Raw genomic sequence first — 19126 nt, 5'->3', positions numbered from 1 at the left:
TCCAGCCCTACTTACTGGCTACTGAAATTGATTGTGCCAGGTCTTCAGTTTGCTCCTTCCAATCATTTCCCAAGATTTGAGGCTCACAAATCTTGCTGTTCAGACAGTGTGCAGGGTTTGATATGAAATGTCACAAACATCTCTTTCCCAGTGCAAGTGAGGAGATGCTAAAGATTTCCCAAGCAAAACATTCTGCAAGAGAAATCCACCCCTCCAAAGTTTAAGGTTCTGTGCACAATGTATTTATGAAGGGAACAATTTAATTAGTTAGTTATTAAATTTGTTTGCTGCAAGAGAATATCTTACCAATAGCTGCAGCTGAAGTGATTAAGTCCTACCATCTTTTGTGGGGGCTACTAAATCAGCATAGTCTGAGTCAAGAAAAAAGTAAGCAAATAAACATCATTACAGCAATAAGATGTAAAGATTCTGTCTCAATATTTTTACTGGTTTGCTTGGTGATCTTGTATTGTAAACTGCTGGGAATAGAAAAGCTTCAGTCTTAAACAGAAGAGTTGGTTGTTACCTTTTCTTCAAGAAAAACTTCAGTCAAGGAGGGTTTTTAAAAAAATCTTTGAAGCATTTCTGGAGCAATTGTGATACTTCTTGGGAATATTTCTCCATGCCATCCAATAAATAGATTTTTTTAAAAGGTGGCAGATTCACATTTATCTTTTCTTTTTAGAAGGTAACATAGTCTTAAGTGAGCTACTCAGGAGTAAGTTGACCTTAGTTAATTTAAATATATTAAGGAAATCCATTTTAAGCTTCTACATTTAACTTTGGCATTATATCAATTTAGCATGACCCACTTTTCTGCACATTCAGGAGCTTTCCTTGCAATTCTATACAACTCTTTCACATCACAATAGGGAAATAGGGAAATTAATTCACATTTCTTCCTACTCCATACATTAAATAATTTCTGCTTTGGAGAAAAATAACACTGTAGGCTATAAATTATATGGCATAGACATTCTTGGTCACATTACCTGACTATATTTCATGCAAATTAATAAATGTATATTGTAAAAGGTGTATTTTTTTCCTGTTAAAAGAAAAGTTATTCAGATTACGACAAAATACCTTGGTTTTTGAGGATTCTTATTCTTGATTTATATTTCATTCAATATACTTCCTGTTAATTTTCTACTTCAGATATTATTTAAGTGAAGCAGAACTTCTATACAGGCTAGATAAGGCCACTGGAGAACAAGAGTCTCGCTTGACAGCAATAACTGTATGACAAGTGTGATAGCTAAACTGTGTGATTCACACATCTTTGTAAATGGAAGGCATTTTAAAGGTCCTTGGTTGTTTTATTGCAGATGTTTCATTACACAAACTAGGTAAAATCATCAGTGTAGTAAGAGAATGGGATTTGCTCTCAATATATACAGTATCCTAGTGGCTTCCCCTGCCAGTGTTGGTGGGAGTGGTCTTGAAGTTATTTGGTTGGGCTGTTAATAGCATGTTTGGCAGTTCCTTGATTGGGATATTGCTTACTTCTTGATTGTTGGTCTGATGTTAATCTTGGACTTCATCCATGCTCATCTGAATGTTGATTGCTGGTGGGGAGATGTTTTGGTCTTTTTATTCACTTTTTGGCTTGTTGATTGTTTCTTTTGCACAGTCTATAGATGTTGTTTATGTTTATGTATCTATTGATGGCCAATTTGCCAGCAGGCCAGGTTTCCAGGACTTTTCTAGCATTTTTGTACTTGGCTTGGTCTAGGATAATCATGGTTTCCCAGCTGAAGCTATGGTTAAGTCTGTCCATATGTTGTGAAATTAAAGAGTTTTCATCATGTATTCTGACTGCTAATTGGTGCTCATGGCTGTTCTCTGCTAATCTTCTGCCTGCGTGTGCTTCACTGCTGTCATGTCATTGTAATAGTCTGTTGGTGGTTTCTGAGATGGTTTTGATGTATTCTAGTGTTGTCCTTTTTACAGCTTGTGTTGGTTGTGCTATATTGGGTTGAGTGGTCAGGCACTTTTTGATGAAGTTGCATGGACATCCATTTTATCTATTCATTTAGAAAATTTATATTGCAGCCTACTCAGTGCAATGCTAGGTGGCTTACAAACAATAAAAACATAGTATAGAAAAAAATAAAATAAAAATAAAAAACAGTAAAAATAAAAATATATAAACCCCCACCCCCAGTGACAACACCAGTCAAATACACCATTTGATGACTCCCCTCATACTCTGGCTTCCTCAGGCCCACTGGCAAAACCAAGTCTTTAGGGCCTTACTAAAGACTGTCAAAGTGGAGGCCAATCTAACTTCTGAAGGAATAATATTCCAAAGGGAGGGAACTACCACAGAGAAGGCCTTTCTTCTAGGTCCCACCAGATGCACCTCCTTATTGGATGAAACCCACAATATTTCTTGCCTCCCCACTGTAGCTGGTCAGGAGGCCAGCAAGAGTCAGTCCCTCAGATCACCTGGTCCCAAGCCATGAAGGACTTTAAATGGAAGTTGTTGTTTCCTTTTTCTACTGTTCAGTGTTGCTGCATTATGTTTGTCCTCATCCAAATAGAGTTCTTACACAGCTTCTCTTGTCAGAGGTTGGATTATTATTTTTGTAATGGAACACTTGACTCATAGCAGAGTTCATAATACAACATCTGGAATCATCAGCACTCCCACAAATACAAACCAATACAACCCAAAATATGAATCAGGTATGTAGACAGCATGTTCATCATCAGTAAAAGAGGATCAGTTAGAGAACATCCACAAAACCATCAACTACATCTTCAAAGGGATCCAAATCACAAGGGAAGAAGAAAACAATAACTGACTACTCATTTCAACCCCGAGCTACACGTAGCTTCCTTTATTTGAAGGCATATTGTCAGAAATGATTCTCCAGCATTTATTTATACTTATACGTCAGTGTTCCCATCTGGCCTGATAGATCTTAACTGAGGTATACAGCATTCCAAAGAAGAAGCGGGCGGAGCATGAGTTTTGTGCTACAGCTCCAATTCAAACCACTTTAAAACTACCACCAAACACTGCAAATCGGAAATATTAGTAAAGAGTCTGGTATCCCCGGCTGCAACATTCCCTACCATTAATATCAGCAGGGGAATCTCACAAGGCTCACGCATCATGCAACATCATGATGTGATGAGTTAAGTTTCAGTTTAATACATTGAATAGTCAAAACTTGCTAATAGCAGAAGGAAATCAACCATCTTGAGAAGGGTTTTCGGAGGAGTGGGAAATTGAATCTTTATTCAACTATCATGTTCACTATATTGCTCACCTGCCTTTACTCGCATACGAACTTACTGTAAATGACATCCCATTCCTAATCCATAGGTTCAATATGACATCGGCCCACCCTTTGCAGCTATAACAGCTTCAACTCTTCTGGGAAGGCTGTCCACAAGGTTCAGGAGTGTGTTTATGGGAATTTTTGACCATTCTTCCAGAAGCGCATTTGTGAGGTCACACACTGATGTTGGACGAGTTTACGTGGCCTACCACTTCGTGGCTGAGTTGCTGTCATTCCCAAACACTTCCACGTTCTTATAATACAGCTGACAGTTGACTATGGAATATTTAGGAGCGAGGAAATTTCACGACTGGATTTGTTGCACAGGTGGCATCCTATCACAGTTCCACGCTGGAATTCACTGAGCTCCTGAGAGCGACCCATTCTTTCACAAATGTTTGTAAAAACAGTCTGCATGCCTAGGTACTTGATTTTATACACCTGTGCCCGTGGAAGTGATTGGAACAACTGATTGTAATTATTTGGATGGGTGAGCGAATACTTTTGGCAATATAGTGTATATGCTATAAAGACATCTTTGTAATGATAAGTATAAGTGTAATCTTTCTTGTCATTGTACTTAAATACAATGAAATGATACATTATATGTGTGGGTGTGCATGTACGATAGTGCTGGGTGTCAGTTGTGAAGTTCGTAAGTGTTCTAAGAGAATTAATACAACACTTCAATCCCAAAAGTTACCCTTGTCACGGTCTTGTCTTCCTATTGAACCATTTGATATACTATTACTATGGTGGCAAACCTATGGCACACGTGCCACATGTGACACACGGAGCCATCTCTGCAGGCCAGTGGTGGATTTCAAATTTTTTTAGAACCTCTTCTGTAGGTGTTGCCTGCTTTGTGGGAGTGGCTTGTTGGCCATGTGACCGGGTGGGAGTGGCTTGCTGGCCATCTGACAGGGTGGGAGTGGCTTCCAGCCATGTGACTGGGTGGGCGTGGCCAACTTGTAAAATGTGGTGAAACTCACTTAACAACGCTCTTGCTTAGCAACCAAAATGTTGGCTCAGAAACTCTAGCATTTGAAGCACGCAAGTGGACTTCAACTCCCAGAATTCCTCCTCTCGCTCTTCACCTTGATGATTTGTGGATGGGCGGGGTGAGGAAGCTGGAACCAGTTCTAAACGGCACTGTAGATTTGTGGAACCTCCTCTATAGAAGAGGTTAGAACTGGCAGGAACCCAGCCCTGCTGCAGGCACATAAGCCATCACCCAGGTCAGCTTCACTGCACCTGCTTCAGGGAGGCCTGCTAGCACCAAAATGGGGTCGTGAGCCTGATGGGGCATTGCATTGTGGGTGTCGGCAGGCATGCACGTGACACCCAAGGGAAAAAAGGCACCCGAGGAGAAAAAAGGTTCACCAACATTAGCATAAAAAACTTCTGATTTTTTTTTTCAAAATTTACTTGAAAGCTGCTCAGCCACCATTTTGATACTACATACCACGGTCTTGTTTCATTCTGGTTTAAACAAAGTTTGTCCCTTTTATATAGCAAATTTCATAATATCCCCAAAATTAAATTCTTTCCCCCTTTGTCACTATTTCACCCAGACACTGAAACCACCATCTCCTGTACACACATGCCAATTCTGAATGCAAAATAGATGCTAAACCTACATCTGTTTTAAGAAAACTAAGATCATGGCATCCAGCCCTCTTAATTTCTGGTAAATAGATGGGGACGAAATGGAGATAGTGGCAGATGTTATTTTCCTGGGCTCCAAGTTCACCGCAGATGGGGACTGCAGCCAAGAAATTAAAAGATGCTTGCTCCTAGGGAGGAAAGCTATGGCAAATCTAGACAGCATACTAAAAATCAGAGACATCACCCTACCAACAAAAGAGTGTATGGTCAAGGCTATGGTTTTCCCAGTTGCAATGTATGGCTGTGAAAGTTGGACCATAAGAAAGGCTGAGCGCAAAAGAATTGAGGTCTTTGAACTATGGCAGTCATGGTGAACGTTTTTGGCCTCTGGTGCCAAAAGCATGCATGCACGCCCCATCATGTGTGCTCGCCAACCCCCATAATTTAATGCTCCCATGCTGTGCCCTCTGTGCATGCATATGTGATACACACACACACCCCGGTGCCCTAAGCATGCAGGCACAGCTTTCTTGGAGTCTGGGGAGGGCAAAAATTACCTTCCCCGCCACCTGGAGGCTCTCTGGAGGCCGCAAATGGTGTTTTCCAACTTCCGGTGGGCCAGTATGTCAATTTTTCACCCTCCCCAGGTCCAGAGGCTTTCTAGGAGGGAGGAAAATGGCCCAACATGCAAACCAGAAGTTCAGGAACAGACTTCTCAATTGTTTGTTGAGACATTTTTCTCCCTCCCTCCAATGCACAAACCGGAAGTTTGGGAACGGACTTTCACGTTGCCCATTGGGTTGCCCAGATGCGAAAAACTGTCAAAAATCAAGGCCCAAAATTAGCTGGCCAGTGCATGCATGCACACTGGAGCTGACAGGACAATGCCTTGTGTGCCCTCAGAAATGAGAAGGAATTAATCACTGGAGAAGAGCTTAATGCTAGGAAAATTGAGGGCAAAAGAAGAAGGGAACGACAAAGAATGAGGTAGCTGGATGGAGTCACTGAAGCAGTAGGCATGAGTTTAAATGGACTCCAGAGGATGGTAGAGGACAGGAAGGCCTGGAGGAACGTTGCCCATGGGGTTGCGATGGATCGGACACGACTTCGCAACTGACAACAACAACAAAATCTGTATTCCTTATTTGAATTGCCTGATGTGCTCCATGATCACTGATTACGCCTTTATAGTATCTGTCAAATAAAAATTCATCATATCTGCAAAATGGCAACAGACATCTTCGTCCTTCATAATTCTTATTTGACTGCAGGATTCTTTTGCAGCTAATTCAAGAAGAGAGAAAGTCTTTGTTACTAGGGCTTAGTTGCCAGCTGAGCCTATTTCTTTCTTCCTATAGATTTAGCTAGAAGCAAGCTATGGGACGTTCTATTTACAAGAAACCTGCCATCAATTTTAGGCTGGCAGCTTCAAATTGTTCTTGGCTCATTGTGCTTTAATAGAAAATCTTCAGTGCCCATCAGGTACATTTGGAAAGGAGAGTCCTTTCTCTTTTTAAATATCCCATTAAGGGAGGCAGACAGAAGACTGGCAGCCACAGAACATGTACATGCTATTCAGGACCATCTCGAGATTAGTTACTATTGCACAACTCCATTGAAAAGCATGGTTTGAAATGACTTTCAAGACAGGAAATCTGCATAACACATCATATTTGCAGCTATGAGGGCTGTTTTACAGATGTAGGATCGTGTTTTTGATGAACATTCATGAAGAAACTTACTGATGGCACTAACATTCCAGTATTAAGAAAAAGAAGAAATCATTAATGAAAAGACTAGTTGTATTTTGCATATCTGAAAATCTTCGGAGGAATAGCCGAGGTGGCGCAGTGGTTAAATGCAGCACTGCAGGCTATTTCAGCTGACTGCAGTTCTGCAGTTCGGCTGTTCAAATCTCACCGGCTCAAGGTTGACTCAGCCTTCCATCCTTCCGAGGTGGGTAAAATGAGGACCCGGATTGTTGTTGGGGGCAATATGCTGTCTCTGTAAACCGCTTAGAGAGGGCTGAAAGCCCTATGAAGCGGTATATAAGTCTAACTGCTATTGCTATTGCTAATAGCCAAAGTAGATATTCTCATTCAATGGATAATCTCCTGCCTTTCACATATTGTTGAACAGCAATTTCTATCATCCATGATTGCTGGGCTTGACAAAGTTGGAATTCAAATGCATGCAAAATGTAGCATTGGGTGCTACAGGCAAAACGTTTCTGCCCATCTCCATATGTTTTCAAAGAAAGGGAGGCAAACCAAAGAGTGTGATTCATGAACAATAGCACTTAAATAAAGGTATTGTTCTGAATGGAATTTATAAACCTACTAGGCAACCCATGACCTGTTGGGTCAGTTCAGAGGTATTTCCTTAGTAGAAACAGAGAAACAGAATTGAGTGGGCCAAAAACCAGTGGCAGCAGGACCATCTTCTGTCTTCATGTAAATTTTCCCATTGAATTTTCTTGGAAGAAAGTTGCAGGGAACAATCAAAATCATTCCCTTCCCTTCCAGGCAGGCAGGTAAGTGGCTGCTGCCTGGTGGGAGAGGGAGTGAGAAGTTGTGTGAGTTGCCTGCAGAGTACAAGTGTAGAGGGATCAGGGAAGGCTGCACGGGTGGGGAAGACTTACCCGAGTGATCTTTCCTGCCAGCTTCTCCACTGACTTTCTCCCTGCAGGTTTGCTACAAACAAAATTTTTACTATTGGGAAGGCTGCAGGCGTCATTGGCAATCACAATCAGTTTTACAGTTCCTGGTTGCTTCCCCACTGATTACTGGGAAGCAGTCAGGAAGTGTGGGAAATAAGGATCATGAGACCTCCTGATCCTGACTGTGGCAGTAAAGCCACAATGCTGAAGAAGCAGTGCAGTAGTACAGAAGTAGCCACAACTTTCCCAATTTGATTCCCACAGCAGTCGTGGGCCCTGGCATTCCGTAAATTAGTCCACCTGAATTACCTTGGTTCAATAATTGTTGGCTTACACCTTCCAATTATACCCAACTGAAAGCTGCAAACAGATATGAGAGTTTTAGTAGTATATAGATTAGTAACTGGCATTTCCATAGACTGTATAATAGAAGCAACAATGTTGGAATTCTGATTCAAGAAGAAATTAAGCTCCAAAGCAAGGCAGGCAACACATTATATTAAATTGTGTGCTTCAATCAGTATTGAGAAGTCAGCTGAGAGGTACATGTACCACACTAAAACAATCCAGCATTCAAAGTCTTTTGGATATTAATCCTCTCTTTTAAAAACTCTCTCTCTATATCATTATTTAATTAAAATAACTCTTTTAAAAGCGGTTGGTTATTTCCCTATTTATCATTTTGCAGTGTTTTTTTTGTGAAGTTCAAATAATCTCCAAAAATCCTGTTTTTGAGGCGTTGAGAATGAATATAGATGTCCCAGGATAATATTACAGGATTTAATCTGGCTCAATAGCGAGACTAGAGGTTTACTCTTCTGAGTTTTTGGACTTGTGCTGGAGCCCATCCATAGGGAATTTCTTTCTAGTAGTGAGTGTGCTTTGGCCTATGCTCTGTATGATATTGGATACACACACCCACACCCACACACACAATAACTCGGAAGATTAAATCTCTGGTCCCGTTGATTGACCCAGATTGGATCCTCATTATGGGGTTGGTTGTTGTGATGAAGATAGTGAATGTCCCAATTTCAGTTACTGCTATTAGAAAGATCATCATCAGTATATCTATTCTCATGGAACTATGAAACTACCAGGGTTCATCATTGGCCAAAAGCCATTTCTGCTTTATTGCCATCTATGTGAATCACTCTGTGTGAGGGACAGGACTACTTTCTGAGCAAATGTTTCTGTTTACTGTACAATTCCCTCTTCCCAAGATCTGTCTTAGAAAACTCATTTTCTGAAAGATAATATTTGATCGCAATGAATCATTTGACTACAAACAGAGGTATCATTTGAAAGTTAATATTTTTTTCTGGTCACAGTCATTAATTAGTCTGAAACCTGAAATGGGAAAATTGATTTATCCAGCAAGTATTGCGGAGTTCCAAAATCTGATAACACAATCTTCTAGCTTTAAAGATTTCTCCTGTGGTGTTCTAACTAAATCTCCATTTGGCTAGGATAAAATGATATAATGAACAAGCTTGTCCAATGTTATTACAAACTCAACGGAAATCAGTTATAATTTACAAGCAGCCACAATGTAAAAGCAGATAATATATACCACTCTGAAACCCAAAGATATATTGTCTTACAATGGTTTTATAACAAGCTAGGAACTTGTTTGCAAAAGAAATGATTACAAATAATATAAGAAGATTATTTCAGATCAAAACATACCATTTAGGATTTTCTGGTTCCTAAAAACAGTAAGACGTGTACTAAAGGTAATACATGATACCCTGACTGCATACAGTTCCTTACTAGAAACCATAGTTCAAGGCAATAATGGTATTCTATTTTCTTCATTACTGGTTTGGTAGGAGGAGCGCATGCCCTGTCCCTGTGGGTCACATGTGCAGACATGCCTTGATGACGTCTGGGTGGGTGGGCGGAGCCTCGTGCTGCTACCACTACTGCTTTGCCCAAAACGGTGCTAACTGGCAGCATGCCACCTCTGGTTCAAGGTTTCTATCAATTTCGGACCCAGTTATTTATTATTTTCATCATTTGTAAGAGTAAATTGCAAATAACTGCATAAAACCCATAGGCAGTGACGTGCGGTGAAGCTTCTGCCTGGTGAGGCAAAAAGAAAGAAAGTGGCTCCCCCCCCCCCCCACAGCAGGCTGGAGCGAGAGCCGCGGTCTCCCAGCCAGCAGCCCCAGGAGGAAACGGCGAAGAGGGGTGGGGGAGGGGTGTTCCAAGAAGCCCCCTCCCCCTTTTGGCACTCCACAAGGCCTGCCGGAGCTCTGGGAGAAAGCGGCGGGAGCGGAATGCTGTCATCTATTGCCGGAAAGTCCGGCGAGGGAAGCGGGGCTCGTGGAGACTCGCTAGCAGCCGGCTTCTCTGGAGCGGAGGGGGGAGGGGCGATAGAAGCGGAGCGGATCACAAGAGGATCCGCTCCGCTTCTATCGCCCCCCCTCCGCTCCAGAGAAGCCGGCTGCTAGCGAGTCTCCACGAGCCCCGCTTCCCTCGCCGGACTTTCCGGCAATAGATGACAGCATTCCGCTCCCGCTGCTTTTTCCCAGAGCTCCGGCAGGCCTTGTGGAGTGCCAAAAGGGGAGGGGGCTTCTTGGAACACCCCCCACCCCTCTTCGCCATTTCCTCCTGGGGCTGCTGGCTGGGAGATGGAACCAAGGCTGCAAACACCCTCCCCACCCCTCTTTGCCTTTCGCCTCCGTGGTTCCTCGCCCCCCACCTCCTCCATCCCCAAGTCTGTGTCCGCCAGGCGTCTCGCATTTATGCCCACCATAAACGCGAGACGCCTGGCGGACACAGCAGGGGGGACGGAGGAGGCAGAGGGGGGCGAGGTGGCAGCCGGCGAAGAAAGGGGAGAGGAGGAGGAGGAAAGAAAGTGGGGAGCAGGATGGGGGGGAGAGGGCTGCCCCTCTCTTCTCAAACAAACAAGGCTCCCCTCCCTGCATCCGCTCCTTCCCTCTCTTCTCAAGCAAACTCTCTCTCAATTTGAGTGAAGTTAAGAAACACACACACACACACACACACACACACACACAGACAATAAAAACAAATGACAATTACTTAAATTACAAATAAATTGAATTCCTCCCCCCTGTCCCCTCCGTCCGGAAGCTTCACCGCACGTCACTGCCTATGGGTTTTATGCAGTTATTTGCAATTTACTCTTACAAATGATGAAAATAATAAATAACTGGGTCCGAAATTGATAGAAACCTTGAACCAGAGGTGGCATGCTGCCAGTTAGCACCGTTTTGGGCAAAGCAGTAGTGGTAGCAGCACGAGGCTCTGCCCACCCACCCAGACGTCATCAAGGCATGTCTGCACATGTGACCCACAGGGACAGGGCATGCGCTCCTCCTACCAAACCAGTAATGAAGAAAATAGAATACCATTATTGCCTTGAACTATGGTTTCTAGTAAGGAACTGTATGCAGTCAGGGTATCATGTATTATCCCTCTGACCAACATACCTTCCAGCTACGCCAAAATTCCAGATTCGGTCTAGCTAGGCTCCAGGGCCAGGCAGGCTAGGATAGTGGCTCCTAGAGCCACCACGTGCCCTCTGCAGGAAGAGGCCCGAGAACTATGGGCCTCATTTGCATAATAATTTTTTTGCTTTTAACCCTTGGTTAACCCTTAAAAGGCAAAAAAAATCCTTATGCAAAGGAGGCCCCGAGTTCTCTGGCCTCCTACTATACTTAAACACTATGTACACTTCAAATCACTGTGAGTTGAAGTCTGGTAGCAACTAGCTTGGCCTTAATTATTTTAGAAAAAATCTTTAAAATTCCTTCCTTTTCCTGAGGAGACTGGTGAGGCCCCGCCTCCCCTGCCTCTAGTGAGTGCACGTCCCTGCCCATAGGAGATGTCAAGGTTAATGATGGATAATCAAATCAACTGACATGGCTTTTCTAATAACATTTTTATATTCAGCTTGGATCCAAATTCAAACTGAGAGTGATGGAATCAAAGAAAAGTTCATTACAACATATACGTTTGCAAAAGCATGAACCTCAGAAAGGCTGTACAAAGCCATCACACTGTGACACAGAGATATAAAAACCATGTGACGTGTTAGTACACTTTAAAAAAAAAACTGGGAGAAATTTGAAATATAAGCAATGTAACATTACACAACATTCTTTACTAGTGTAATTTTAATCTTGATACTTTAGGAACATAACATCTGCTAGCCAGACATCTAATGTACTGATAGCATTATCAGTTTAGTATTTTGGTACCTACTGTATTTACAATATACAAAAAAAAATGTATTTATTATGCAAGCAGCATGGTGGCCTAGTGGTGAGAATGTTTGCCTCCTACATGAAAGCTCATGGGTTCAATCCTAGGTAGGGGCAGATGTTTTTTTCCCCTTTAATTACTTGCATATGGATTATTCTTTATACTATTTATGTTGTTTCTATTTTTTGTCATGGATTGCATCAGTGAGGCTAAAACCATCATGTTGTATACATGATGTACAATGACAATAAAGACTATACTATACTTTACTATGTTTCTCCCTCTAGAGGGCAAAGGAAAAATATCTGCTGAAAACTCCGCATAGTGTCAGGAAGGGCATCCACCAGTAAACACCCAGCTCAAGTTACCCCGGCTCTACACCGAATTAAGGGATTACAGGGTCAAAAAAGGGAGTTACTGTAATTACTGTATGAAATTACATTAAAACGTTTGTTTCATTTCGTTTCTTTCTTTCTCTTTCTTTCTTTCTTTCTTTCTTTCTTTTTTACAGAAGGGGAGTTACCAATTTCTGAACTCAAGGATCTATTGATATTGACAGTTGGAGAAGTTGGCAAAATATAGTTGAATCTTGGTACAATAGTGAAAGGAAGTGAATGATTGTACACATATTCAATTTTTAAAAACAAGGAAAATTAGCAACATAAACATTTGTCCTATAGATATCTACTCAGTCTCATTCTGAGATATCAGTATTGTAATGGAAGACTCTCATAAAATGAGATTTCATTTTTATTCTCTAGATAGATTTCTGATTCTAAAACAGGAAGATTTAGAGTGGAACAAGATGTTTTTCCAGCCTTACGCATTAGTTCTCTGGATAAAGGATCTCTTGCCACTTCTAGAATCTTAGACAGAAACATTGATTATGACATTTAAACCTGTAGTTCATGGGTCTCAAGTCTGCCAGAGGTTTTCTCCCTCTAGACTTACATGATAGTTATGGAGGAAAGCTGCATCGTTTCAGGAATGTGACTGTTTTAAAGGAATTTTAGCCAGTGCTGTTTGTATCTGGTGTGTACCAAGGACCTGTGGGTAGCCAGAAGAACTGAGGCGGAGACGGGAAATAAGGCTAACTATTTTTTATTCCCTGACAAGTACAGGCTAACTTCAGAACCGGCTTAGATAGGAACGCGCGCTGCTCGTTTGGACAGCTCCCTATTTATACAGAAGCTGTCAAACGATCAGCCAATCAGGTGTCGAGCGCTTTCCCGCTTAAACTCTTATTTAGCGCATGCTCAGAACGTGACACTCCTCCCCCCTAAGTTCGCGCAAGCGTAGTCTTGTAAGTATGCTGGACGCCGCCTGATGTGGCCGGATGCCCTAGGCCCTTCTGCACCGCTTCGAGGCTCTGGTTGTTCGCCCGAGGACTCTGCATCGGAGGACGGTGATCGCCCGGGCCCTCGAAGAGCAAAGGATGGTGCTGGCCCACCAAGTAAGTCGCCGCTTCGGTTTGGGGCTCCAGCTGCTTGTTCTCTGTCAGCCTCCTCGTTTCTGGGCCCTGCGTCACCCGTCGGAGTTGTCAGAGTTGGAAGGTCGGTTGATGGCTGCTGGCCGGTTGGTGGTTGGCGTCTGCTCCGCAACTGGTCGCAGTGGCGTTTCCAAACTCTGCCGTCGTGGAGCCTGACCCTGTAGGAGCAGGGCCCAGTCTGGTCAGTTACTACGCCCGGTAGCCACAAGGGATGCCCTCCATAATTCCGGGCATACACTGCATCCCCCTGGACGAAGGAGCGGGACCCGCCCTGGGAATCCAAGGGTGTTGGGGTGGAATAGGCAGGGTGCAAACGGTCCAGGGTTGTACGCAACCGGCGTCCCATGAGAAGCTCGGCTGGACTCGTATTGGATTCTGGCGAGGGAGTGGAGTGATGGGCCAGCAAGAAGGCGTCAATGCGTTCTTGCCAGGCGAGGTGGTCCATTTTGGAGAGAGCTTCTTTGACGGACTGCACAGCGCGCTCCGCCAAGCCATTGCTTGGGGGGTGGAAAGGGGAGGTGAGGGCATGTCGGATGCCCTGGGAAGCGAGGAATGCCTCAAACTTGGTAGCTGTCAGTTGAGGCCCGTTATCGGACACCAACACATCAGGTAGGCCATGGGTGGCAAAGAGGTGGCGCAGGGTCGCGATGAGCGCGTCTGCTGTGGTTGAGGACATGTGTACGACCTCGACCCATTTCGAGAAGGCGTCCACAGCAATGAATAGCATGCGGCCCTGAATGGGGCCTGCGAAGTCAACGTGGATCCGGGACCAGGGAGTGGATGGCGGTTCCCACGTTCGCGGCTCGGCTTTAGGCGGCAAGGCTTGGGCGCACTGGCATTGCGGGCACCCGGCGACATGGTCGGCTATGTCTTGGTTGAGCTTGGGCCACCAGACATAGCTTCTACCTAGGGCTTTCATCCGGACAATTCCGGGGTGAGCGTGATGCAGCTGCCGCAGGACGGTAGTCCTCAGTGAGGCAGGTACGACTACTCTATGGCCCCACAGTAAACAGCCGTGCTGGACGGACAGCTCCGCCAGGCGTGATTTGAAGGGAAGGAAAACGGGGTCTATGGGGTCTTTCGGCCACCCTCGCCTAACCCAGTCTAGTACCCGGGATATTACCTGATCCCTTGCGGACAACCGGGCGATGTCGGCGGCAGAGAGTGGAAGGTTGAGGTCGTCTATAAGGAACACAGGTGCCACAGCAGCAGGGTCTTCCGGGGCCTCTGGCAGAGGGCAACGGCTGAGGGCGTCGGCATGGGTGATCTGCTTCCCCGGCCGGTGGTGCAACTGGTAGTCATAGGAGGCGAGGAATACAAACCAGCGGGTCATGCGTGGGGAGAGGACCTGAGGGGCAGGGCGATCTCCGGCCAGCAACCCGAGTAGGGGCTTGTGATCGGTGACAATTTGAAATGGGCAGCCGTACAAGTAGTGGTGGAACCGGCGCACCCCAGCCACAATGGCAAGAGCCTCTTTGTCACTTTGGGCATAGTTACGTTCAGAGGCAGAGAGCGTGCGGGAAAAGTACGCAACTGGCACCTCTGCCCTGCTGGGTAACTGGTGGCAAAGAACGGCGCCCACCCCGTAGGGGGAAGCGTCACAAGCGAGCACGAGAGGCAAGTGCTCGCTGTATTGTACGAGGACATCATTGGAGATGAGTAGGTGCTTGACAGCTAGGAAAGCGGATGCCTCTCGGCGGCCCCAGACCCAGGGTGCACCTGAGTCCAGGAGGCGATGGAGTGGTTCAGCGACTGATGCCTTGTGGGGCAGAAATACAGCGTAGAAATTGAGTAGGCCTAAAAAGGCCTGTAATTCAGCTCTGTTAGTGGGGGCAGGGGCCTCCACGATGGCTTTGGTCTTGGCAGCCGTGGGGTGGATGCCACTGCCATCAATGAGGAAACCAAGGAATTCTATCTGGGCTACCGCAACTTGGCACTTGTCTCGTTTGACTTTAAGCCCCACCTGTTGAAATCTCTGGAGAACCAAACGCAACCGGCCCATCAGTTCTTCCATAGATGTTGCTGAGACGAGGACGTCGTCAAAATAGGGGATGACACCTCGGAGTCCTTGGAGCAGACGCTCCATCAAGCTCTGGAACAGGCCTGGGGCAATGCTCACCCCAAACTGCAATCTGCGGCAACGGAACGCGCCCCGGTGTGTGATGATTGTCTGTGCCTCAGCTGCTTCATCGTCTACCACCAGCTGTTGATAAGCTTGGGCGAGGTCGAGCTTCGCGAAAACAGTCCCTTCACCCAAGGTGTGTAGCAGGTGCTGGACCACTGGCACCGGGTATGCGTTGGATGGCAACGCGCGGTTGATAGAGCAACGGTAGTCAGCACAAATCCGCACGCTGCCATCTGGTTTGATGGGTAACACAATGGGTGTTTCCCACCGCGCATGGTCCACTGGCTCCAGGATGCCTTGAGCCAGTAGCTTGTCCAGCTCGGCGTCCACCTTTGGTTTGAGAGCGATGGGAACTCGGCGTGGCTTCATTTGCACCGGCTGCACTGACGGGCCAAGGTTGAAAGACACGGGTGTGCCTGTGTATTTGCCTAGCGAGCCATCAAATACAGTAGGGAATTTGTTGACCAGGCAATCGAGGGCAGATGCACTGAGGTGGTGGATGCCACTGATCTGCAGACCGAGGGACTGGAACGAGTCGAGGCCGAGAAGGCTGGGCAGCCGGCCTTCGACTATGATGAGGGGTAAGCGGCCGTCGAACCCCTTGAATTGCACTCTGACCTTGCGGGTGCCGATGACTGGAATCAGGTTTCCCTGATAGTCCCGTAATGTCAGGTTACAGTCTTGTAATTGGCATTTTGACAGCTGAGGCAAAAGGCGCTTAATTGTGCTCCATGACACAATAGAGGTTGCGGAGCCGGTGTCTAGCTCCATCTCGCAGGGCTTCCCCTCCACGGTAACAGTTAGCTGTATCTTTTTCTGGAGCTGGTGGCACGAGAGATCCTGGGTAGAATTGCGGAGGATGGCATGGCAGTCCATCCTGGCCTTCTTGTGGCCATCCGTCCGGTTCCTCGGTTGCCGGGACCGATCGGCTTGAGCTTCAGAGGAGGACATGGGCTGCGCAGCTCGGCACACCCGAGCGATGTGGCCCTTCCTGCCACATCGCTGACAGAGGGCTTGCCTAAATCTGCACTCAGCTCTCTCGTGGTTGCTGCCGCACCCACTACATGCAGATTTAAGGTCGCCCTTTCGCTGAGAGAAGCTCTTTTTTTTCGCCTCGTGAAGGCGGTTAATGTCCTCCTCAGGGTTCTCAAGATCGGACTCCTCGCTTTCAGAGTCTAGTATACCGGTAGCTGTGCTGAACGTATTGGCAGGCTGCGTTGCTGTGGTAGCCCAGCTCTTCGCGATGGTAGCTAGGGATGCCGCGGCCATTTCGGAAGCCCGAACCTCATCGAAGGCAGTTTGGAATGAGAGATCTGCTTTGGTTAGCAGTCGTTTCTGCAGTTTGAGGTCCCTAAGGCCACACACGAGACGGTCGAGGAGGGCCTCATCCAAGTCCCGGAACTCGCAGTGGAGGGCGGCCGATCGTAGAGCAGCAACGTAGACGCTGATGGACTCCCCCTCAGCTTGGCTGCGCTGGTGGAACGCGTGCCGGCGGGCTATCTTGGACGGAGACGGAGCATAATGGCTCGTCAGCTTCGCCATCAGCACGGGCCACGGTACGGCCTTGATGGGTTCAGGAGCTGTGAGGGCCCTGGCGGTGTGGAAAACGTCTGTGCCACAGACGGACAAGAAAAATGCGCATTTTCATTCGTCCGTCAGCTCGGTGAGGTCGTGTGCGACCAAAAAACATTCAAAGCGAGCTGTGTAAGACTCCCATGTCTCAGAGCCATAGTTGAATGGCGCGAAATTTAACGTGGCCATTCCTGTCAAAACACAGTGACGTCTCGTCGCGGTAGAAATAAGCGCGGTTCTAGTGACTCAGCGAGTGACTTCAGCAGTAAGTGACTTCAGCTTCTCGCACCTCAGTTTGGCGATCCCACCTTCGTCGCCAGTGGTGTGTACCAAGGACCTGTGGGTAGCCAGAAGAACTGAGGCAGAGACGGGAAATAAGGCTAACTATTTTTTATTCCCTGACAAGTACAGGCTAACTTCAGAACCGGCTTAGATAGGAACGCGCGCTGCTCGTTTGGACAGCTCCCTATTTATACAGAAGCTGTCAAACGATCAGCCAATCAGGTGTCGAGCGCTTTCCCGCTTAAACTCTTATTTAGCGCATGCTCAGAACGTGACAGTATCCCATTTTGCTTTTGAACTTGAAACTCTGCATAGCCTTTTCTCTTTATGGTAACTCCTGCACGCAAATCTTTAGATGGTGGTTGGGGTAAACCTAATGACATAGGGCCAATTTAGTGAAAAGCATACTTTCTTGGATTGGGCTTCATACTTCGACTTAGCTGTAAATTTCATTTCTCAAAAGACTGTCCTTATTTGGTAATTGGCTTTCTAAACAGAAGATTCTCAAGCGTGATTCAACTAGGTTACAATTTATTGTGTCAAGAATTGACACCTGATAATTTGCTCTCTGTCTCAAGCCTTTGTTTCCATCTTTAGGTTCTTTTGAGGGCCTTGAGAGAAAACTGAAGCTATGTTTATATAGGGATTCTCTCAAGCTCAGGGACTGGTAAATTCTTCTTTGCCAGATTCTTGCAAGACCAAGAATTTGCTGATTGCTAATTGAGGGCGCTTCCATATTTGTGTTCTGACCTAGGCTTCCTGATAACAGTAAAAAGACACAATTAGTCCCCCAAACCCTCTTTTTATTTCAAAGGCTGTGAATTATGTTCATTCATAGTCTGTAATGAGTCCCAAATAGTTGTAAAGAGTCCTACAGTAGGCTGCCAGTCTTTCGGGATACAACTGGTAAACCTTTATCTTCCTTGAAATGTTGCCAAAGACTTAATTGGCAATTAGCTTAGGCCATATGGAGCAAAGAGTCAAAACGGAGTTTCAGAAGGTAAGTTGACCATCATAAACCAAGCTGGTTCCTGCAAAGCCTCATGTGCCTTTGCTCCTCTTTTATGTCCTATGGGAGGGGCCAATCACCTCCAAGCCTTACTCCTGAGTTGTGCCTTCTGTCTTCTGTTCTTGCCTTCTGTCAGCTCTGCACATAAGCACACTGGGATCAGGGAGAGCCTGTTTCTCTGATGTCTGATGTCCAACTGGAGGTTCCGGAGGCAGCACATAACTCCCAGATGATCCTGGCCCCCTCTTGCCTCTGCCCTCATCTGAGCCTTCCTCAGACTCCAGGACTGGCCCATGTTCCTCCCCAACCTCCTCACTGTCTGACTTTGCTGCCAGTTCCACAAGCCACTGGTAGACCACAACACTTTGCATCCTTAAATTCCTTGACATACATGTATTTTTCTTTTCTATAATCCCTTTTCTGTAATCCCTTTCTTTGGGGTGGAGTCAAGGCAACTGAATGGAGCTAAGCGTTTACTAGCCTGATGCCCTTCCTGATGCCTACGTGGAGCTCCCAGCTGATATTTTGTCTTTGCACCCTGATAGAGAAGCATCTGCCGATGCCTGGGATTGAACCCTCAACCTTCCAAGTGGGAAGCGAGTGTCTTCATCTCTAGGCCACCATGCTACTCTGCTTGCATTACATGCATAAACCAGCAAAAATGAAAATAACTTAATGATTTTCTTTTTTGGGATTTCAGCCCATTCTTACATTTTGACTGTGGTAGTAGCATGGCGTTCTATTCACATTGTATCTGCTATAGCTCTGATTTATGGATTCTCCTTTTATTCATGCTGGGAGAGCAAATATCTAAGATATTACTAATTTTAAAGAAAATTCTTAAATTTTGCATTGG

Source organism: Thamnophis sirtalis, unplaced genomic scaffold (genome assembly GCF_051295495.1).
Source record: "Thamnophis sirtalis isolate CommonGarterSnake01/CBP01778 unplaced genomic scaffold, rThaSir2_p1.2 scaffold_12, whole genome shotgun sequence".
NCBI classification, from domain to species: Eukaryota; Metazoa; Chordata; class Lepidosauria; order Squamata; family Natricidae; genus Thamnophis; species Thamnophis sirtalis.
Note: the sequence above shows the minus strand (reverse complement) of the source record.